At 42.0% G+C, this 23,885-nt stretch overlaps 2 long non-coding RNA genes across 3 annotated transcripts in view; one reads left to right on the top strand and one right to left on the bottom strand.

The window, feature by feature from the left end:
- On the top strand, window positions 1-15,031 carry LOC120247286. 2 transcript variants are annotated; one of them, XR_005532250.1, is made up of 3 exons: window positions 1-52; window positions 3,131-3,375; window positions 14,862-15,031. It is a non-coding gene; the product is annotated as an uncharacterized LOC120247286 (long non-coding RNA). The 2 variants fall into 2 exon arrangements; XR_005532251.1 differs by lacking the exon at window positions 1-52 and adding an exon at window positions 2,828-2,886.
- The window catches only part of LOC120247287, a 20,675-nt gene continuing 7,197 nt past the window's right edge, over window positions 10,408-23,885 (bottom strand). The window contains exon 3 of the long non-coding RNA XR_005532252.1: window positions 10,408-10,520. This is a non-coding gene — a long non-coding RNA (uncharacterized LOC120247287). The remainder of the gene's footprint in view (window positions 10,521-23,885) is intronic.

Below are 23,885 nucleotides of genomic sequence, written 5' to 3' on the forward strand. Positions count from 1 at the left end.
ATAGAACATGATGCCACTTCCTTGTGATCCTCACGTCTTCATTCTGCTACAGGTAATGGTTGTGGATATCTTTCATAGGGTTGCTGGGGGCAACCCATTTGCTGGGGGCAGCAAATGAGATCATGCACATAGGAGTCTGATCTGTAATAAGCACTCAGTAAATCTTAGTTGTCAATAATAAGTAAAATGGTTTGAACTTGTTTTGAAGGCAGGAATTTCGGAGACTGGGTACCCAGTTTGGGTCAGTTCCAGAGTGGAGATCAAGGGATACAGAGTGAAAAAACTTCGGTGAAAGCAGGGACTTGGAGGCTAAGGACAATATAAAAGTGTAAGCCTGTGGGAAGCTGAGAAATTTTGAGGAGAGACCTTTGGACTTTGGTAAAAGGGTGTGTGAATCCATCTCATCTATATCTCAGGTGGCTGTAAAAAACCTAGCTAACATATGAGTTAGAGCCAACCAGCACCCCAAGTTCATATGGTTCTGGTAATTACAGTGGGATTTGCCATGTGTTATGACTAGAACTCAGGACCTGCATTGACCCCAGGCAGATATTTGGGGGACTGTAAGGGAAGAGTCTGTCCTTGCTGCTCATTTCACATTTTATAGCTGACTTTAATGTGATCCATCCTAATGAAGACCAGTAGCATGTTTACAAACCAGAATTATCTACTTTTCATAGAAATCATTGCCATGGTTTTACAGCTTGAAAACGAAGGCAGTTCCAGGAGCCCACCCAAACATATCCAGCACTTCTGGGTGTCTGTTACATATAGAACATGGAGGTCTGATTACCCTCATTTCTAATGGCCAAAGGTCATTTCTAATGGCCAAAGTTCACCAGGATTTCATACAATTATTTAAATTCCTGTCTTCAGAAGGAGGTGCTTCTGGGGGAATTACATGATACTACCAGTAGCTGCTGTGTAGACTTAAACTAAATTCAGGTTATTGGAAAATGTTTTTTTAAATTTTTTAAATGTTTTATTTCTTTCTGAGAGAGAGAGAGAGAGAGAGAAAGAGAGACAGCGTGAGCAGGGGAGGGTCAGAGAGAGAGGGAGAAACAGAATCAGCCTCCAGGCTCTGAGCTGTCAGCACAGAGCCCGACACGGTGTTCAAACCCACGAACTGTGAGATCATGACCTGAGCCAAACTCGGACACTTAACTAACTGAGCCACCCAGGCGCCCTGGAAAATGTTTTTATGAGTTAAAAAATGAATGTTACCTCCTGTCTCAGTCATCTGAATGCTGTTGTCATTGCCCCCCAATTTTTAACCCATCTTTGGTTCTGCCACAGGTTGTGTCTTACAGGTATTTCTTAAAGCAGTATCACCTGATTATCCACATTTATTTCCCTGAGGTTATAATGCCATGTGTAAGTGCAGCCAAGGGTGATGATTTGGAGTCACAAAACCATGTAGCTGGCTAATTTGGGATGTCCCAGGGATTTCTATATAGAGGCTTTTCCATTAGAAAGATTTATTTTTAAATGCCCTTACCTCTGGAAAAGTGTTGTGCTTTAAAACCCCCTCCCTCTCAATCCATTTTTTCTCCTATCCATTTTTTTTTTGGTCTGTCTATCATTCAATCTATCCTTTAGTGTTTATTGTACCCTTTAAAAAAGGCAATTTGTAAGTAAGGAGAACAGGTAGTGGCCTAACGACATACTTAAGAGTATTTCTCACCTTGACCTGATCTGGAACTGACGTCTTGGTTTTTATGTGTAGTCCCTGACCCTTCTTTGTAAAAGGAGGCATATCTTGGCAGCAGGAGACTGTGGTCAGGAGATCTCAGTAGCGTTGGCTCCTTACTCCAGGCAAGGACTCCCACATTTCAGCCTGGGCAAGCTCCTCCTGGATGGATCCTTTCACAATCTTGGAACGTGTCCACTATGGCAGCCTCATCCCATTACAGTGCAGGTTCCAGGCATTTGTCACAGTGAACTCATATGCCCCCAAACGGATCAGTGTCTCTGTGAAATTTGACAGTTGGCAGCCTCCTGGCAGAGTGAGTCTCAGAAAGTCTGCTTCAGCTGGGTGATTAAGCTCTGGCTGTTCTCCATTTTGGACCAGGCTTGGATGCAGCGGGTGGCTGGTGTATCAGAGTCATGCATTTGTACATTCCACACGTATTAAGCACCCTCTGTGAGCCAGGCACTCTGAGCCACTGAATATTGGAAGGTGATCAAGACCCCTCCAGTTGCTCCCACTCAGTGGCTGGAGCTCTGTACTCATTTGGAGATGGGCCTGAGAGCCCTCTGACCCTTCTGAGGCTAACTAGGCCCTTACTTGGTGGGAATGGTAGAGGATCCTCAGAGACTGACCTAGAGTTGGCCAAACGGTTGTGCTTTCTACTCCTAGGAAAGGACCACGTTACAGTGGGGGAGGGAGTGACTTTCCACCCTCCTCATTGGGATTAGAACAGTTTGGCCTGAGCTCCTACAGGGGCTTTATGGATTTGGCCTGTGCAGTCTGGACAGGCAGCAGAGCTTTGGATCTAGGAGTCTGAGGGGAGGAGTGAATGTGGCCAGAGAGATGCATTCAGAGCCAGACTTGATCACAGACCAGGGTAAGATAAAAGCAAGGTCATAGGACAGATGAGGACCAGCAAGAGGGGCAGAAAGTGTGGGTGCAGGGGGCGCCTGGGTGGCTTAGTTGGTTAAGCGTCCGACTTTCACTTAGGTCATGATCTCACGGTTCATGGGTTCAAGCCCTGCGTCGGGCTCTGTGCTGACTGCCAGCTCAGAGCCTAGAGCCTGTTTCAGAGTCTGTGACTCCCTCTCTCTCTGACCCTGCTCTGCTCATGCTGTCTCTCTCTCTCTCCTAGAAATAAATAAAACATTAAAAAAAAAAAGAAGAAAGTGTGGGTACAGGACCCAAGACAAGAAGTAGGTTTGGGTTGGGGTGAGCACTGGGTGTTGTATGGAAACCAACTTGACAATAAACTATTTAAGGGAAAAAAAAAAAAAAAAAAAGATCTGGCCCTCCTGGCAGGAAGGGTTAGCTCTTTTCCCCTTATATTCTCTGCATCCAGTGTGGTCCTTACTACAAATGCTCATTAATTTGAATTAAATTCCATAGACAATTTTTTAAAACCCACTGTCTATCTATCATAATGTGTATTAAATCCAGGCCGACAAGCCGCCACTACCTGAGGTGTAAAGAATGGAGGAAGAGGCAGTCTTTATGCACTGGCTTCTGCCATGCATGGGGCTGAGCCCCTCACCTTTATTATCTCACTGAAGCCTTTAAAGAACCCCACGAAGTGGAGAAGACCATCCCCAGGGAGACGAGGAAACAGCTTCAGAGAAGTTATTTGCCCACGTTCACATGACTGTGATGTGCTGAGGGTGGGACTACAGTGTGTAGGAGTCCAGGTTGGTCTGATTTTCAACACCCAAATCTCTTCCTCAAACCACCCTGAAAACCCAAGGGGAGCAAAGGTTTTCATGTTTGTGCTGCTGGCATTGGGCCTGAATGGGGAAAGCAGTCAATTAATACGTTTTTGATGAATGAATGAATGAGCAAGTGATGAGTGAGTAGTGGATGGAGCTGCGTCTTTGTTCATGAATATGTGATTGATGAGTCCTTGGCCATGGAGTTCGCACACATGAGGCAGATGGAGACTCAGGTTTTGAGGTCTTACCAATAAAAGGCAGGGATCACATTTTCTATTTCTTTGATGTTCTATATTCAGTAGGCGCTGCATTAATTCCCTATATATAATAATGCTCCTGCAACCAGAACTCTATCACAAACAGCTGGGGTCTCTAAAAGACAGCAACACAGTGGTTCAAACCCAGTGGAGGTTTTGAGCACTTGTTCAGATATGAGGGGAGTGCTTGAGACTTTTTCTTCCTTTATCTGAGCCACCTTTACTAACTCACAGTACTGAAAGATTACAAGGTAATTTCTGATGTTTCTGGGACTCCTTGCTACTCTCTTCTTGAAAGCAATTTAAAATCTGTCTGCTCACATGCACATTTTTTACAAACAAAAGTTTATTTGCTATATATAGAAAAACGCCACCAGAGGACTAATTTGGCAGCTTTGTTGATTACCCATTGTAATGAGCCTTATTACATAATTAAAAGAATTTTTTTCCCTAACTGCATTTCACTACTAATTAACATTTACACATTTTGCAGTGGACACTTTGGGTTGAATTGGAAACATAATTATGTCATTTCTATGCAAAGAGGAGCTTATGAATTATTAATTAATATTAAATCTGTTGATTAAAGGCTAATTCATAAGTAAACATATTACAGCTCACCATGTATTGCTCTCTAGATGCTTTCATTTGTGATTTCTATGGACCCTTGTCCCTAGACAAGTATCAGGGAAAGCACTAAAGAAAGACAGAAGCTGGCCACATAGCTTGCAAGGAACAAAAATAATCCATTTCAAACTCTTTTTTTTTTAATGTTTATTTATTTTTGAGAGAGAGACAGAGTGTGAGCAGGGGAGGGGCAGAGAGAGGAGAGGGAAACACAGAATCTGAAGCAGGTTCCAGGCTCCAAGCTGCCAGCACAGAGCCTGACGTGAGGCTCAAAACCATGAAGGCATGAGATCATGACCTGAGCCAAAACCAAGAGTCAGATGCATAAGCAACTGATCCATCCAGGTGCCCCAACCATGGGTTATCTTTGATTTACCTTGACCTGGCAGCTCTTTTGCTGACCTGTCCTTCACAAATGTTCCATGTCACAGTGTGTGTGTGTGTGTGTGTGTGTGTGTGTGTGTGTGTGTGTGTTTTGCTTTCCTTTGTAGTAAGAGTTACTTTCTGCTGCTTGGGGAGATCCAAGCTAAGAATTACTGGGTAATATTATGTTACTTTCTACATCACTGTTTTAAAAAATTCACACACACTCCCATTGTTGGCAACATTAGTACTTGTATGTGTTTAGTAGGATTGTTTACATCCTTCGCTTTATTTGACCTACATAATTCCCATGGAAGAGAAGAAAATATTGTTATTCTAATTTTATTCATAAATGAATATATCACAGACAAGCTAGATGGCTTGGCCCTTGTCTTACAGCTAGTTACTCTTGAAGGCGGGAACTGACCTGGGTCTTTAGCTTCTGTGTATAGCTGTTCTCAGGACATCTAACCCTATGAGCCTTCACTCCATCCCCTTCTTCCCCCACATATGCCCATTGGGTGAAAGGGGAGCATGTGGGAAAGCCCAGGTTTTAGACTTTATGTCCCTTCTCTCTGAATACTTCTCCAACCCGGTTGATCCATTCTTTCCAATAGAGTTCTCACGGCCGGTTAGAGTATAATCATCCCTAGAATGAACACCATATCACATCATCAAAGTCACTTACCCTACAGTGGTTGAGGTTAATGATTGCTTTCCCAAGAGGATATTTTTCTGGAAGTGAAGTAAGCATCACTGATCTGGCTTGTACAGATGTGGGGGTCCAAGATGTTTCTTCACAGCGAATATAGAGCTACTAACTCCAGCAGGACCCTCAGGTTCTAACCTGACATAAGCTGGTCACAGAGCTGAATGACTTGATCTCACAGGAGCATTGCTGGTAAGAAAGGCTCCACTGGTCAGGCGCCTGGGTGGCTCAGTCTGTTAAGTGTCTGACTTCAGCTTAGGTCATGATCTTGCCGTCCTTGGGTTTGAGCCCTGCATTGGGCTCTGTGCTGACAGCTCAGAGCCTGGAGCTTGCTTTGGATTCTGTGTCCCCCTTTCTCTCTGCCCCTCCCCTGCTCATGCTCTGTCTCTCTCTCTCTCTCTCTCTCTCAAAAATAAATAAACTTAAAAAAAAAAAAGCAAGGCTCCAGTTGAGACCTTTGGAGGTCAGAGACAGATGGAGGGATCTAGATGTCCCTTTGGACTGGCTCTGGTCACATGTGATGGCCCCTCTTCATTTCTCCCACCTTAACTTGCAGACAAAATGTATCCCTAACTCCTGACTTGGGGGGCCAAGGCCTTGTCATTAAAACTGGAATTGCAGGGGCGCCTGGGTGGCTTGGTCGGTTGGGCGTCCGACTTTCGCTTGGGTCATGATCTCGCGGTTCGTGGGTTCGGGCCCCGCGTCGGGCTCTGTGCTGATTGCCAGCTCAGAGCCTGGAGCCTGTTTCAGTCTGTGACTCCCTCTCTCTCTGACCCTCCCCTGCTCACGCTGTCTCTCTCTCTCTCCTAGAAATAAATAAAACATTAAAAAAAAAAAACTGGAATTGCAGCTTTGATATGAGGATACAGACGACTGTGGCCTTTTGCCCAGGAAATGATGCTGTCCATCAGTCCTATCTGGATTTTCATATTGCCGTCCAAACTGCTGAAGTAACAAGCCTCATCATTCCAGAGCAAAGCCTCAGCTCTCTGGTCTGCTCTTCTACCAGCTGCCCTATTGGAGACCCCTATGCTGTTGATTACACTAGACCTCCTAGTTGGGCATACCCCTTTCCCACAGATCATGGCTTGTGCTTCTCCCTTTCCCTACCTCATCCTCTTCCCAGCCATGGACAGTTCAAAATAGGACCTCAAAGTGTCCTGGCCCAGATAGTTTGTATAAAATTTTAACAGTTTCAACAAGGGAAGATCTTGTGGTAGGGGGATATGGTCATATACCCTGTTCTTGGTTTCCATTTGCCTTTATGAGAAATGGGTGTACTCCTTTCTTAGATTCTTCTGTAGCATCAAAATTATTCACGCATGGTTCCTGAAACTTAAACGGATATTCTAGAATCGTTTACTGAATGAATGAATGAATGAATGAACCTGAAGTCTAAAAATTCCAGCACCCCAAATTCCATAAAGACCATCCTACCTCCATTGCTTTCTCCTCTGCCTCAGTGCACTTACTGCCAAAATGTCTCTCCAGTGCACCCTTCAACCAGCCTCTGAGGTCTTCCTGTGTTCACTCAGTACCTGGAAGGGGATCTAATCTGGAGGTCCAAGACAGACTCCCTTGAGTTCTCTGCCGCTGAGCTTGGCCTGACGTGTTCTTGGCAGTGGAATGGAGCTTAGGCCCTGGTTGAACGCCCAGCTGTCACAATTTCACTCCCAGTGTAGGGCCCAGGAGAGAGAACTGAGGAGGTTTATTATATAGGAGCTCAGAATACTTTAATTTGACCCAACCTCGTGTTGATCCTAGGAGATGGCACAGATAAGAAAGTAACCAGGATCCTACAGAAATAAGACCCCCCAAGGTTTAGCAGGTACAGTTGGAAGAAAAGTCTAAGCTCTTCTAGAACGTAACCCAGTCTTCCTCCCAAACATAGCAGTAGAACTAAAGCCAGCGAGAGTGAGCTCTGGTACTGTTATAATCCACTCTGTCAGCTTTGCCTCATCTTTCTCCAGCATGTACTATGCATTCATTCTTCTAAAATGTTTTCCTCCTTGTTCATGATTCAACCTACATCCATGTTCATGATGAATCCCAAAGTACAGCCTAGCCCACCTTCCTTTGCAGATTCGGCTGGATTACCTGGTCCAGCCTTGAAGCATTTCTGCACCTCTGATTTCCATCCATATTTAGTCCTGACTGCTCATGCAGCTGCAGCTAATCAGGGCACTGGCAATCCAGTCGAGGAATAAATTATTTAAGAGGGCTGAGCTGCTGTAACAAGATCCAGCAAAATTTCAGTGGTCCCGGAAATATAGAAGTTTATTTCTCTTTCATGTTTTCATCCAGGGAAATGTTTCAGGTCAGTAGCCAACTCTCCTCATTATTTAAGGGCCCAGGCTGGTGGGGATTCTGCCATCTTCATCACCTGATTCCCAAGGCCACTTGCTCTTTGCCTTTCCCCACCCTAGGGGAAACAGAAAAGAACTCATGGAAGGGGTATGTATAGTCTGGTCTTGGGCCTTTATAGCCTAGAAGTGGCCTGCATCACTTCCACTCACATTCCACTGTCTATTAGTTACATGGCCACACCTGAGTAATTGCAAAGGAGGCTGGGAAATAAACCCACTTACATGTTCAGTTACATATAAGAAGAGGAACTGGGTTTGGTGGACAGCTAGCAATCTCTGCCATAAGGAAGGAGGACCCACACATGAAACTGCAGATCACATGTCTAAAACATGAACCCAGGGGAGAATAACACTAATTCTGAGTAGCAGCAAGCTGTGAAGGAGATCGGTTTCCAAAGATTTATGAATATGTTTTGCTTTGAATATGGTGGCAAGGGATAGAGTGAGCAGAAGAGAGTTGAGGTGGGGGCATATGCACCTGTCTAGTATAATCATCCATGTGTTCAATTAATTCTTTTGGTATGCCAGCAATAGGAATGAGCAAGTGGTATATCGGAGCCAGAACACAAATGAGCTTGGCTGGAGGACAAGGCCCAAGTTAGGGGAGTAACATGCAGAAGAAGCATGTGAGGCTGATGGAGTAGGGGGAACAGATGAAAGGTCAATGCCCTGCTATGGAAATTGGAGGTTATATGACAGACAAGAGGAAAGTTCTTCCTGATCGAGCTAGCAGCTGCATGTAGAAAATAGTAGAGAGAGATCAAAGGTATCAAGACAAGATGAAGGCAATTACCCAAAAGTTATAGATAAGGGAGTGAGTCCTGGATTAAAAGTGAAACTAGAGAAATAAAAAGGAAGATACTGATAACAAAGAAAATGAGCAGGATGCAGGGACTGATCTGACATGGGGGGGTGAAGCAGAATACACTTCTGAGAGTGGAGAACTTGGCACCATTGATGGAAGGAGAAAGCTGGAGAGAAGGATGGTGAAGCGTTGTGTGCATATCAACTCTTTACATCCACGTAGAGCTGTCTGGTGGGTAACTGGAGATATAACACTCGAGGGAGGATGGGAAATGAGGGCTAGAAACGCGAAGCCTGGGAGAGATGTGCTCGTGAATGATGCTGAAATGTGTATAGCACCTCAAGAACAGGTATAGAGGGGCGCTTGGCTGGTTTGGTGGATAGAGCATGTGACTCTGGATCTCAGGGTCATGAGTTCCAGCCCCACATTGGGTGTAGAGATTGCTTAAATATATATATAATAATGATAAAAAACAAGTATAGTGATGGAGAATGACTGACTGAGGATAGAGCCAATGTGATATGCACATCAGTGATATTTTTGTGTCTATTGAGCTATTACTAAGATAATTTTGCTCAAATGGAATCCTGACCCCAGGAAACCAGCAAGAAGCATAAGAAGCAGTTATGCATTCCATTTTTATTGTCTCTTTTATATGTGGATGCAAATGTTTTCTTAATTGAATGTCCTCATTTTTCTAAATTCTGCTAGAGAGGTTCAAGGGGGATAAGTAAGACACAGGGAGGTGAAGTCATTTGCTTTTAGTTGCACGAGTTAATGGCTGCAGTCATGATATAACTCAAGACCATATCCATTAGGACAGTGTTCCCCAAGTCTGGGAATCGATAATCTATGGTTTCATTAAAGCAAAAGCATGATGCTTGAAGACAAAAGCATGTCACAGTATTTCCTGGCACCATAAAAGTTACTTTAACATTGAAATTTTATCCCTGTTGTTCAGAGTCACACTTTGTATGTATTATTGAGTGCTTCAGTTCAGAAAGTTAGCCCCAAGGAACCTTTATGCAGCTGGCTTTGGCTGTTTTAGTCCCTGGTCAGGCTTCCATTCGTTTCATCTCTGAAATCTAGTGATCTAATCTAATAAAATTATAAAAGATTCTAAACTGCTCAGCACTTAATCAGCTTAGTCCAAGAGAATTAAATCAAAGCCCTAGGTGTGCACACTTCATCTTTCAGATGCAATCTCACCCTGGGAGACAATCTTATTATTTGGTTACTTATTATTTGGGAGGCTGGAAGGTTGGGAGGGGATTGCAGGAATTCTAAAAGATGTGCCAAGAACCTAACACATGGAGGCAGCTCTGTGGCTTTACTGGTGAAGAGCTGGGGTTTGGGCTACAGATAGGAGATCTGACCCATGTGCCATCACTTATTAACTATGTGACATTGGAAGTTCCTGCGCTTCAAATTCACCATCCATTGAGTTGAATTAATAGAACTAACATGGTGGTGTTAAGAATTCATTGAGATTTTATATATGCATCAAGCTTTTTAACATACGTATATACACGTATATGCGTATATATATTCTAGCAGTGTATATGTATACACACACACACACACACACACACACACACACACACACACACACATATCCTACTGTGGGTGTCCCAGCACTGTCTTTTACAAAAATACAAGTTGGCATTATTATAATTACTAATTATTCTATTGAGTGGGGGAGAGAGGTAGAGGGGGACAGAGAGAGAATCTTAAGCGGGCTCCTCACTCAGTGTGGAGCCCGACATGGGGCTTGATCCCATGACCCTGGGATTATGACCTGAGCCAAAATCAAGACGCTCAGTCAACTGAGCCACCCAGGTGCCTCTAAAAATATTTATTAAAAAAATATAGCAGTGGGGTCAAAGAGTGAGAGAAAGGCTACTGGACATACTGTTGAGAGACGTTTGTTCTGACTGCATCATGACAAACTTCAGGATACCAGAAAGAGATCAATGCCCGGTTATCATGTTCCTCTCCTAGAAAAGACAATTGAAAGAACATAGTTCTGGTGATGGTTCTGAAAGGTAAACATCACTGAGCATAGTCCTGAGAAGACTTTTGGGGGACATCCCACTTTATGCCTTATTCCAAGTGTGGAATAGAACATGTCCCCTTGCACTGGACTGGGATGAACCCAACACTGTGAGAATCTCAGAGTTTCAGCGGTATTTTTTTCTAGTGACTCATCTTCTTTTGCTCTTGGTGGTGTGGTGGGGAAAAAGGCTTCTGTAGTTTCAGTCCTAGGACAGGCTCTGATTCTATTTTGACAAAAATTCAATTTTTCAACTGAGTTTTCTGCAAATCTGGGATCTGTTAATAATCAAAGCGGCCTCCTCAGGAAGTTATAAATTCATTTATTCATTGTACATTTATTAGTGCCCTGCTCTGGTCCAGGCACTGGAAATGCAGAGACAAGACACACAGGGCTCTTAGGAGCTTCCCAGTGTGGAGAGCTGCCAGGGCGCAGGGGAGCTGCAGATGCTGCAAGGACAGCCCCAGCTCTAATGAAAGTCTACATGTAGACAGCCCACCCCGTCTCAAAGGCTGGGGAATATTGAGGACTGGCATGTTACTGTTCCTTAGAAGAATTCCCTTAAAATCATCTCATTTCTCACAGCATTTCTTTTATGCCTCTGAATCCTATTGTAGAATTTTGGCCCAGAAGCTATTTTAAACTTTTAACAGTGGATTCTGTTGTGACTAAGCAGTGCCAAAGTAACAGCTGACATTATGAGGATATTTATAAAATTGCTTTGTCCTTTCCAAAGGGAGAACTATTTTGCATTGCAAAAAGAGGTTGGAAGTGGCACTGAGTGCTATTCCCTGTGATTCTAGAAATCACAGAAAGTTTTCACTATATCTACATGAATTCCTGACAGTATATAGCTTCTGAAATTTAGCTCCTCACTCCCAGTGACTTTTTAGTCCCAGTGCATAATAATGGTTCTGAAGTCCATGGGTTAAGTATTCTTAAAGCTACTTGCTGTCTCTCTGAAAGGCTCTCTCAAGTTGTGCACTGCACAACTTGCACAGCTGAATATGACAGCCCTTAATTTAGGTAGTTTCAAATCACAAAGGGGAGACTTCTTGTTTCTCCCCTATCATAGGTCAGGATTGATTATAAATATTGCTGAAATGAGAATACATTTGAGTATCCATCCAAATACATGGAAGCTCTTGCTGTCTTTTTTCTCATTATCTATGATTCATATGTGAAGAGCCAGGTCATTTGGACTTGCATCCATGTTCTATCCCTGGGACCTTGGGCAGATTACTTCACCTTTTGAGCTTCATCTATAAAATGGGATGATAATGGCTAATACTTAATGAGCTTTCACCATAAGCCAGACAACATTCCAAGTCCATTACCTAATTTAATGCAAAGTATCTCATAAGGTGTTGTTTTAATCACTTTCTCTACAGAAGAGGTGACCAAAGCTTAAACTTTGGGATCAAGATCTATCCAAGGTCACCGAGGAATTAGTACAGGGGTCAGGACTTGAACCCAGATCTGTCTGGCTCAGATGCCCATGCAGTTCACTATGCCATGAACTAGTCTCATGGATTGCTGCATTATAGTCCCTGTACAAAATGGATTTTTTACTTAAGTTAGCAAATTGTCTTTCTGTCTTATCATTGTTTCAAGGCAGACTTTGGTGGTGCTCAGGTTTGTCTTGAGAGGTCTGGTTCAGTGAACAGGTAGCAACACCTCCTTCTGATACTATCTTTGACTGAACACATTCTGCAGGACTTAATAGCTCTACTAGAAATTTTAGATCACACGTTGCGTTAATGCTAATAAATATTCAGTTCTCTTCTGTTCTTCAAGTGAGGTTTGAATCTACTTGATATTTTTTCTCTACGGGTTGGCAGAGTCAACAGTGCATTCTGTGAACCTAAAATGCTATACCTCTGTTTGAATAATTAATATATTCTAGCAACAGCAATCACTGGATCTTTTGGCTACCCACTTTGATTGTGTTCATCCAGTTGGACAGAACACCAAGTTGTAGCAACTTGAGGTTTTCTAAATGAGGGCTTAAAATAATCTAATCAGTTGTCTGGGCTGCTTTCCCATGAAGAACAGGTGTTGTAACGTAATTGACTCCCTGATGTTGTCGCTGGAATAAAAGAGGAGAAGACACATGAGCTTGGGTCTCTATACAGATGACCAGGGAGGCTCGTGTAGGACGCTGAATGCCCCACGGCTGACCTCAGGGTCTGGGGCTCCAACTCCCACACAGCCAAGTCTAGCACACTGTGTTGACTGAATCGTGCTAGGGTTTGCTTCTCATCTTCATTTTATTTTACTTGAATTTTTTGAGTAATTTTCTCTGATTATAAAAGGAATACATGTTTTTAAAGCAAACCTTTGAAAAATAAAAGCACAATGAGAAACAGAGAGGCACTCATCATGCCATTCTCTAAAGATAACTTCTATTAATATTTCAATGTATTTTCCAGTAGATACAAATGTAGATGTAGATACAAGATATATAGTTTATAATTGCAATACCTTTCTATTGCTGCCAAAACAGGTTACCACAAACTTGGTGTTTTATAATCAGACACATTTATGACTCTGTAAATCAGAGGGTGTAAGTGTCACTGGGCTAAAATCAACGTGTTGGCAGAGTGTTCTTTTTGGAGGCTCTCAGGGAGAATCCCATTTCCCTGCTCATTCAGGTTGTTAGCAGAATTCGGTTCTTTGTGATCGTAGGATTGAGGTTCTCAAGCAAGAGCTGGCTATACGTAAAGGGCCATTCACAGCTTCTGGGGCAACTTACATTTCTTAGCTTGTGGTCCCCATCCCCATCTTCAAAGCCAGCGGTGGTTGATCAAGTCTTTCTAACATGGCATCTCTCTGATGGCAGCTGGGAATGTTTCTTCATTTCAAGGACTCGATTAGATTGGGCTCACCTGGATAATCCATTTCAAGGTCTATAACCTTAATCACTTCTACAAAGTCCCTTTTTCCATGTAAGGTAACATAGCCAGAATTGGAATGTGTACATCTTTGTGGGTGATTCTTCTGACTACCAAAATAACCTTGGGAACATCCATTTATTTAAGGAGTCTCAAACTTCAGTATGTATAAGATTCACCTGTGGAGCTGTGGACCTGAGGTGGGATCCAGGAGTCTTTATTGTAGCAGGCTCCTCCTATGATTCTGGAACAGTGGTCCATGAATCACACTTAAGAAAGCTTGGTCATGGCATCCTTTTAGCATATATATATTTTAATGAATGTATAGCATGCATGTATCATTTTTTTTATAAGTAAGTCTTTCATAATCCTATTGGTAATTACTTCTTTATGCCATCCACAATTATTTCCTTATCACACCTTCCTTTAAAGGAAAGGAAATGCAAAACTCTTTCACATTTATGAGCAATTCTGTGCCTGGGTGTGTAGTGTTTTGTTTTTGTGGTGGAGGTGCTTGTTTTTGTTCACTTATTGGAGCGTTGAGAATCCCAGGGCCACTATGTTTCCAAATGTTAAGAAGAAGCTGACAGCATTATTGATCATCTGCCTGTCACAGTGACCAACCAAGGTCTGTTCCTGCAGTGTTTGACCATTGCATTTCTGTCACTCCCTGGGGAGGGCAGAGGATGCATTTTGCGAAGTTCATAACTCACCCAAACCTCCTGGGTTTGGTGTTTCCACCTGAACTGGAAAATTCTGATGTGCAAGTTCATTTACTCTTAAAATGTTGTTTCTAAGAAAAAGTGTTCAGAAAATCCCTTATAAATGGCTTCCAAGCTATCAGAGAGGTGGAAGCACAACATTTAATGACTTAAGTAGAAAGGGATAGTGGCACAAATATCTTCCTTAAATTACTTAATTTTAAAATTGGAAAGGCATTGGGGGAAAAAAACCCAACAACAACAACAACAACTCAGGGGGTTCCATTTTCTTATACTTGAGGTTTGGAAGATAATTGTACACTATTCAAGGGATATAATCTGATAATCCAAACATGTTCAGGAACCTCAAAGTTTGACAGACAATGTTCATTACTTGCCTTTCTTAAGAAAGCATTTATACATCTTGAAAAATGATATTGTCACTATAATCACAAAGAACTATTGTTTCTATTTTTTAACCCTAGAAAGAACTTGGTTATATTGAAATCTTGGAAATTTAATGTACAGGAATTTTCCCCCACTAAATCAAAACCTTTGTAATGAAACATCATGTGCATTCTTCATTCTGCTACAGATTAAGATTTTATTTTCTAAAACCAGAATTGATAGCATTAAGTGAAACATAATTCAGACAATTTACATTTTACTAAGCAATGAATCTGTTTATAGGTGCAGGAGCAGGCTACTGCGAAATTAGTGACTGCCATACAGTGTAGAGGCCTAATGGGCTCGAGACTGTGAACAAACCCAGAGGGAAGAACACTGCAGAAGGTGAAAGACAATTCCACTTTCTACTCTGTTTTTGAAAAGAAAGTCCTGGAAACTAATTAAGTGTCTAAAGGAACATTAGCACTCTTCTTTTCTTTCCTTTTCTATAAATAAATTATTCCAGAACCACATCTTCCTAAAGATGAGAAGATTCTAAGTATGTATATTTACCTGTGTGGGTTTAGTGAAATAAACAAGAAGAATCCTGTTGTGGAAGAACTTTCTCTGGTAGATGAGCTCCTTACATCTTTTGAACACTTTTATTTTATTTTATTTTTATTTTATTTTATTTTTTTAATTTAATTTTTATTTTGTTTTACTTTATTTTATTTTAATTGAAATATAATTGACATATAACATTGTATAACTTAAAGGTGTACAACACACTGATTTTATACACTTACATATTGCAATATGATTATCACCATAGCGTTAGCTAACACCTCTCTCATGTCACATAATTATCATTTGTTTTTCTGTGGTGAGAACATTTAAGATCTAATCTCTTAGCAACTTAAAGTACATAATACAGTATTGTTGACTATAATCACTATGTGGTGCATTTGATCCAGAACTTACTCATTTTCTAGTTTCAAGTTTATATCATTTGACCAACACCTCCCCAGTTTCTCCACCCCCTATAATTCCTGGTAACCACCATTCTACTGTTTCTTTTATTTACTTTTTTAAGTTTATTTATTTTGAGAGAGACAGAGACACATTGCCAGGGTAGAGCCTGACTCAGGGCTCAAACCCACGAAACCACAAGACCATGACCAGAGCCAAAACCAAGAGTTGGATGCTTAACCGACTGAGCCGCCCAGGTGCCCATCTTCTTCCTGTTTCTAGGAGTTTTGCTTTTTTAGATTCCACATATAAGTGAGATCCTACAGTATTTGCCTTTTTCAATCAAACTTCTCTCACTTAACATAATGCCCTCAAGGGCCGTCCATGTTGTTCCAAATGGCAGGATTTTTTTTCTTTCTCATGAGTGAATAATAGTCGATTGTGTGTGTGTGTGTATGTGTGTGTGTGTGTGTATCATATCTGTCTTATCCATTCATGCATTGTTGGATACTTAGGTTATTTCCATATGAACACTTTAAAAATGTATTTAAAACAAATTCTGGAGTTTAATAGTAAACACTTTAACCTTACTTCTGCTCTTTGGAGATGCTGACTATAAAGGTAGAGATTCTAGACATGAGAGGGAGATGGGGAGAGAAGAAGACATTCTAGAAAGGTCCAAATAAAATAGAATGAGTCATTTAAAGTGTGGTCACAGCAGTTCCAGGTATTGGCAAGTATACGGGGCCACAAGGGCTCTTGTTGGTGAGCATGTAAAATGGCACAGCAACTTTGGAAAATAGGCGGTATCTTAGAAAGTTGAACGTACACTTACCATATGACTCTGGGATAATTCCTGGGTATTTTACCCAAGAGAAATGAAAATATTTCAAAAGACTTGTACATGAATAGGCATCGCAGCTTTATTCATAATAGTAAAATTTTGGAAGCAACCCCAAATGTTCATCAATAGGTGAGTGGATTAAAAAAAATGTGTTCTATTCATACAATGGGATACTGCATAGCAATAGGAAGGAACATACTACCCATATACACAAAACATGGGTGGCTATCAAAGCCTTTCTGTTGATCAGAACTAATACTACATATGGTATGTTTCGTTTAAACAAGACTCTACAAAAGACAAATCTCTTCTTTAGTAGATGTGACAGCAGTGTCTGGGGCTGGAGGTATAGATAGGATTGACTGGGAAGTGGCACAAGGGGGCCAATTTTAAAATTTTCCACATCTTGATTCAGGTGATTCACACTTCTCAAAACTCACTAAATTGACAGAGTGTGTCTATTTTATTATATGTAAATTGTGACGTAGTAAAATTGATTTTTAAAATGTAGTTGCAGGAATAAGTGAACTGATGATAGGTGTGGTTCAGAACCACTTCACAGCATTGCAGACAATTATGGCAAGAAGTGAAAGTACTTCAGACTGTTTTTAAGAAGTGCTAATACAAAGCTCATTGCTGTCATCTGTGACTGAGTTGTTAGACACCTAAAATCCCTGTAAGGGAATTCCCATCCTTTTCCAGGTGAATCACACACATGCGCACACACAGAGATGCTCAAGGGAGAAGATGAAAGTGAGAAACACCTTGTCCTTGCTTCTAGATTTTAGTTCGACATGTTCACTGAGCCAACATCTATTGGTTTTGCCTGGTACAGAGTGCTCCAAGGTGAATATACGGTTCTCACCTTTTAAGGGCAAACAGTCCAGCAAAAGATTCGGGATCTTAACAAGGACTCAGCACAGTGAGATTAGTTAACTATAATGACAGCAATACTAACAATCGCTTATCAAGTGCTTTCCTGTGGCAAGCACTTAGCACGGTGGTTAAAATATTATCTCACTGAATCCTTACAACATGGGTGAAGGTTGGCATTTGGGTATTGTTAGCTCCCTGTTTTACAGAAGACACAACAGAAACTCAGAGATGTTAAGTAACTTACCGAATATTACACAGTTAATGAGTGTTAATGGCAGAATCGAAGTCTGCTCATAACCATTATGTTGTAGCTCAATAGCTGAATATGTGTAATATGAATATAGGGCATTTATTTGACTTCAGGTATTCAGAAACCATTATAATTTGCCTTGATCAGACCCCCCCTCCTCAAATTCCAAGCCTGCCAGGAAAAGTCTTCCCCCCACCCCAAACAGGTATTGTTGTTACCTTTGTCCAGATTCTTTTTAAGATTGTCTTTCTGAACAATAGGCTGGACTCCCTGTAATTCCTTACACTGACATTCTTCTGCCAGGGGAGCCTGCAGAGCCAAATAATATTCTTGGATTTGTGTCTCTCATGTTGTCACTGATTAGTCCTAACTCTTCCTGGCAAGGCTCCTACCAGGCTATTTCAGGAAACAAAAATTCATTACATACATCCTTATTGATTTTCCCTCTCTTTTGCTTATTACTGAAATGCTTTGCCCTCCCTCTCTTGAAGCAACAGCATTGCAATTACTGGAAGGTCTGCTCTCCCCAGCAGCCTGCCCCTAGGCCCAGAGGCCCTTGCTGATGCTCCCAGGAGGCAGGTGCAGAGGGGCTGGAGCCCCATGTCCCTACTCTGTCCTCCAGGAATGAGCTGGTTGATGGCCTCCTTCTAAAGTGGCTCCTGGGTGTGTGACGTGGTAGTGTCTCATTAGATAACCTCCAGGACTGTTTCTAGTGATCATCTGAGTGTACTTGTTTCCTTGAGTTCCTTCCTTCCCATTTCAGTATAAATGCTGCAGTGAGTGTCTCAGGAAAACCACTCTGCTTTCAGGGAGTCAAAAGAAGAGGAATAAATTTTTATTTTATTTTATTTTATTATTGCTTGTGGGCAAGGCTCTCTGTTTTTTATTTTTTCTTTCTTTCTTTCTTTCTTTCTTTCTTTCTTTCTTTCTTTCTTTCTTTCTTTCTTTCTTTCTTTCTTTTTATAGTTTATTGTCATGTTGATTTACATATAACACCCAGTGCTCATCCCCACAAGTGCCCTCCTCCATGCCCATCAACCCCCTTCCCTTCCCTCCACCTCCCCTCAGCCCTCAGTTTGTTCTCAGCATGCAAGAGTCTCTCATGGTTTGCCTCCCTCCATCTCCCCCACTATTTTCCCCCTTCTTCTCCCCCACGGTCCTCCATTAAGTTCCTTCTAATTCACCTAAATGTGCAAACATATGGTATTTGTCCTTCTCTGCCTGACTTATTTCGCTCCGCATAACACCGTCTAGTTCCATCCATGTTGCTACACATGGTCAGATTTCATTCTTTCTCATTGCCATGTAGTATTCCATTGTATAGATAAACCACTTCTTGATCCATTCATCAGTTGATAGGACACTTAGGTTCTTTCCATGTTTTGGCTATTGTTAAGAGTGCACTGTGAACATTGGGGTACATGTGCCCCTATGCATCAGCACTCCTGTATCCCTTGGGTAAATTCCTAGTAGTGCTACTGCTGGGTCATAGGGGAGTTCTATTGTTAATTTTTTGAGGAACCTCACACTGTTTTCCAAAGGGGTTGCACCAGCCTACATTCCCACCAGCAGTGTAGGATGGTGCTCGTTTCTCCACATCCTCGCTAGCATCTAGAGTCTCCTGATTTGTTCATTTTAGCCACTCTGACTGGCGTGAGGTGGTATCTCAGTGTGATTTTGATTTGTATTTCCCTGATGAGGAGGGATGCTGAGCATTGTTTCATGTGTCTTTTGGCCATCTGGATATCCTCTTTGGAGAAGTGTCTGTTCATGTCTTCTGCCCATTTCTTCACTGGATTATTTGTTTTTTGGGTGTGGAGTTTGATGAGTTCCTTATATATTTTGGATACTAGCCCTCTATCTGATATGTCATTTGCAACTATCTTTTCCCTTCCCATCGGTTGCCTGTTAGTTTTGTGGGTTGTTTCCTTTGCCGTGCAGAAGCTTTTTATCTTGATGAGGTCCCAATAGTTCATTTTTGCTCTTGATTCCCTTGCCTTTGGGGATGTATCAGGTAAGAAATTGCTGCGGTTAAGGTCAAGGAGTTTTTTTTTCCTGCTTTCTCTTCTAGGATTTTGATTGTTTCCTGTCTCACATTCAGGTCCTTTATCCATTTGAGTTTATTTTTGTGTATGGTATGAGAAAATGATCTAGTTTCATTCTTCTGCATGTTGCTGTCCAGTTCTCCCAACACCATCTGTTAAAGAGGCTGTCTTTTTTCCATTGGATGCTCTTCTCCACTTTGTCAAAGATTAGTTGGCCATACATTTGTGGGTCCACTGCTGAGTTCTCTATTCTGTTCCATTGGTCTATGTGTCTGTTTTTGTGCCAATACCATACTGTCTTGAGGATGACAGCTTTGTAGTAGAGGCTATAGTCTGGGATGGTGATGCCTCCCATTTTGGTTTTCTTCTTCAGTATTACTTTGGCTATTCGGGGTCTTTTGTGGTTCCATACAAATTTTAGGATAGTTTGTTCTAGTTTTGAGAAGAATACTGGTGCAATTTTTATTGGGATTATGTTGAATGTGTAGACTGCTTTGGGTAGTAATGACATTTTAACAATATTTATTCTTCCAACCCATGAGCATGGAAAGTTTTTCCATTTCTTTGTGTCTTCTTCAATTTACTTCGTAAATTTTCTATAGTTTTCATCATACAGATCTCCTATATCTTTGATTAGGTTTATTCCTATGTATTTTATGGTTTTTGTGCAATTGTGAATAGGATCAGTTTCTTGATTTCTCTTTCTATTGCTTCATTGTTGGTGTATAGAAATGCAACCCATTTCTGTACGTTGATTTTGTATCCTGCAACATTGCCGAATTCATGGATCAGTTCTAGTAGGCTTCTGGTGGAGTCTGTCGGGTTTTCTGTGTAGAGTATCATGTCGTCTGCAAAAAGTGAAAGTTTGACTTCTTCTTTACCAATTCTGATGCCTTTTATTTCCTTTTGTTGTCTGATTGCTGATGCTAGGACTTCCAGCACTATGTTAAACAGCAGTGGTGAGAGTGGACTTCCCTACTGTGTTCCTGATCTCAGGGGGAAAGCTCTCAGTTATTCTCCATTGAGGATGATGTTAGCTGAGGGCTTCTCATAGATGGCTTTTATGATGTTTAGGTAAGAGGTACTAATTTTTATTGAGTGAATTAAAATATTATTTAAAATGTTTTTATTGAGTACCTACCAGGTGCTAGGTGCTGGGGACTTGTGTGAGCAAGACACAGGATTTTGATCTCATGGATTTTATAGCCTGGTAAAGGATATAAGCAACAATAGTAACAGTAGTAATAACGAAGTAAAAATGCAGAATAATAAAATAATTACAAGTTGTAATAAAAGAAGTGTCAGAACACTAGATGGCTGAGATAGAAAAAGAAGATTGCTAGAGATTATTATAGACACCTTCACATGCACTATCACCCATCTATCAAAACACCTATGAAGTAGGTATTCTCCCTGATCTTGGACATCACATTAAGGAGTTTGTTCCAGGAGACAGTGGGAGTGGGCTGCAAGGCATGGTCTGTCTGACTCCGAGGCCAGTGCTCATCCTCCTGGGCTGTGTTCTGAGGCACAGGAGCCGCCCTCTCCCCTGTCCCCACTCTGCTCCCTACCACTGAGGAATGTCGTTTAGTTTTTAGGCTACACTGTTGGCTCTTGGTACACTTCTGTTCTCCTGCTTGCAAGGTCCCTGTTTGCCAGAAGAAAAGAGAGACCCAAGTCCTCCAAAGGAATACATGGTGGACTGGGTGTCATTTGCTACCTAGGGAAGCCCTTGGACTGACTGTTAGTGATCCAAGCCAGGCCAGCTCTTGGTTTCCAGTGGGTGAGTTCTGCACCGGGACACCTTGTATCTGGAAATGATCTCTCTCTGCTCTTGGGCTGTTGTTAAACCCTAGGGCACGTGCAATGTAGCTTTCACATAGCCTGTTCTTCACTCTGCAGAGTACCCCAAAGTTACTTACATTTCTGCCTGAGGCTCTCCATCATATTCAGGCTGCCTGTTCCTTTCCTGGCAGTATGTGTGAGGCCATCCCTCTGGGACCGTGCAGTTCAGATCTCAGGAGCACAGAGGGGCAAAGGGGTTGCTGGAGGCTGTCCCTCCAGGCTCAAGCCCCAGGGCACATACCTTTATGAGGAGGTGCTGGGAAATGTCCAGGGCTGGGGCAGACCCCACTTGTTAACATGTGTGAGCTCCTGGAGGGCCCTAGGAAATCTCAAGGCCAGGGCCAACATAGGGAGTATTGGTGGAGGAGTCCAAAGACAAGCACCAGGTCGTGGCTTGGGGCATGTGCACTAGTCCATCAGAAGAAGGCGATGTGCTCCATGCCTGCCTCCTTATCTGCGCTCTGTAGCTACGAAAAGCTGACTGTATATGTGCTCACTCCTTCTGTAGAATGTACACGCATACCCACCCAGAAGCACTTCACTGCTTATGGTCAGAGGTTCAAAACAAAACAAAAACTTTAATCTCCCATGGCAAAAACAACTCTCATCTCAAGCCCATGGCAGAAAACTGCCCTTAATTCTTTCCATATGGATTTGATCACTGCAGTATTTTTCAGTATTTTCTGGTTTAATCCTAATCAATTCAGGATAGCTACCTCCGCCCCACTTTTTCCCTTCAGGGGGACCTAAGAGCCCTGGCTTTACATGATCTCATGGATTGAGGGTATGGTGGAGGGATGGGGGCATGATCTGGCCCTTGACTGTTTCACACTTGGTGAATATCCTCGTCTGGCTTTTGGTGACTGGCTTATTTCCCATCAGCATCTCCTGAGATGCTCACCATCTCTCATGTGGTCTTGGCCAACAGGTTCTCACAGGTCACTTGACTATAATTATATATATATATGTATGTATGTATATATATATATATATATATAAAACATATTATAGGAATGTATATATTACGGACATATATCCAGATTATTTTACTATTATACAGTAATAATGATAATATTTTTTAAGAGAGAGACAGAGTATGCACATGTGCACAGGGGAGGGGCTGAGGGAGACTCTTAAGCAAGCTCCCTGCCTAATCCGAAACCCTACTCCAGGGCTCCATCTCACAACTGTGAGATCATGACCTGAGCCCAAATCAGCTCAGCTTAACTACTGAGCCACCCAGGTGCCTGTAATTATTATTATTTTGGAGCTGTGGAAGAGAAATAGGGACTCTAGATCCATTGCCTGTCTAATCCCTGTTTTTGAAACCCTCTTTTCCCATTCATTGCCTGGCTAACTCTTGCCCATTCCTCAGGCTTCAGCTGAAATGTTATGTCTCCCTCAATCTAAATTAGCTGGTCCTCCCTCTGAGAACTGTGTACTTTCCTTTCATAATTTTTATCAGTCTAAACATAAATATACATGTGTCATTTTCCATTTAAGGTCTGTCTGATCCCCCACCTCCACCCCCATTCCATCATAAACCCCACAAAGGGCAGGATTTTTCTTTTTTTTTTTTTTACAAATAGTTTATTGTCAAATTAGTTTCTACATAACACTCAGTGCTCATCCCCAAAGTGCCCTCCTTCATGCCCATCCCCCCTCCCCCCCACATCCATCAGTCCTCAGTTTTTGTCAGCATTCAAGAGTCTCTCATGGTTTGCCTCTCTCCCTTTCCCCCACCATTTCCGCCCTTCTTCTCCCCCTTGGTCCTCCGTCAAGTTCCTCCTAATCCTCCTATACGTGCAAACATATGGTATTTGTCCTTCTCTGCCTGACTTATTTCGCTCAGCATAACACCCTCAAGGTCCATCCATGTTGCTACACATGGCCAGATTTCATTGTTTCTCATTGCCATGTAGTATTCCATGGTATAGATAAACCACATCTTCTTGATCCATTCATCTGTTGATGGACACTTAGGCTCTTTCCATGTTTTAGCTATTGTGGAGAGTGCTGCTATGAACATTGGGGTACATGTGCTCCTATGCCTCAGCATTTCTGTATCCCTTGGGTAAATTCCTAGCAGTGCTATTGCTGGGTCATAAGGGAGTTCTATTGTTAGTTTCCTGAGGAACCTCCACACTGTTTTCCAGAGGGGCTGTACCAGTTTACATTCCCACCAACAGTGCAGGAGGGAGGGCAGGATTTTTCATCTGTTTTGTTTGCTTCTGAATTCTCAGCACCTTGACAAATGCTTGGTATTTACAAGTTACACACACACACACACACACAAATATAGAAAAAAGAAAAAACTTGAGGCCCTGGGCTTGCCCAGATTCCATAGATAATTAGTAGAACAGGCGCTTGAATAAATATATCCCCAGCTTAAAAAAAAAAAAAAAAAGAACACCAGCACTTGAACCCAGACCTCTGGTGGTCCGTAACAGGGCTCTTTTCAAAATTTTTTTTTTTTTTAATGTTTTATTTATTTCTGG

This window comes from Hyaena hyaena, unplaced genomic scaffold (assembly GCF_003009895.1).
Source record: "Hyaena hyaena isolate Hyena2069 unplaced genomic scaffold, ASM300989v1 scaffold_509, whole genome shotgun sequence".
NCBI lineage: Eukaryota > Metazoa > Chordata > Mammalia > Carnivora > Hyaenidae > Hyaena > Hyaena hyaena.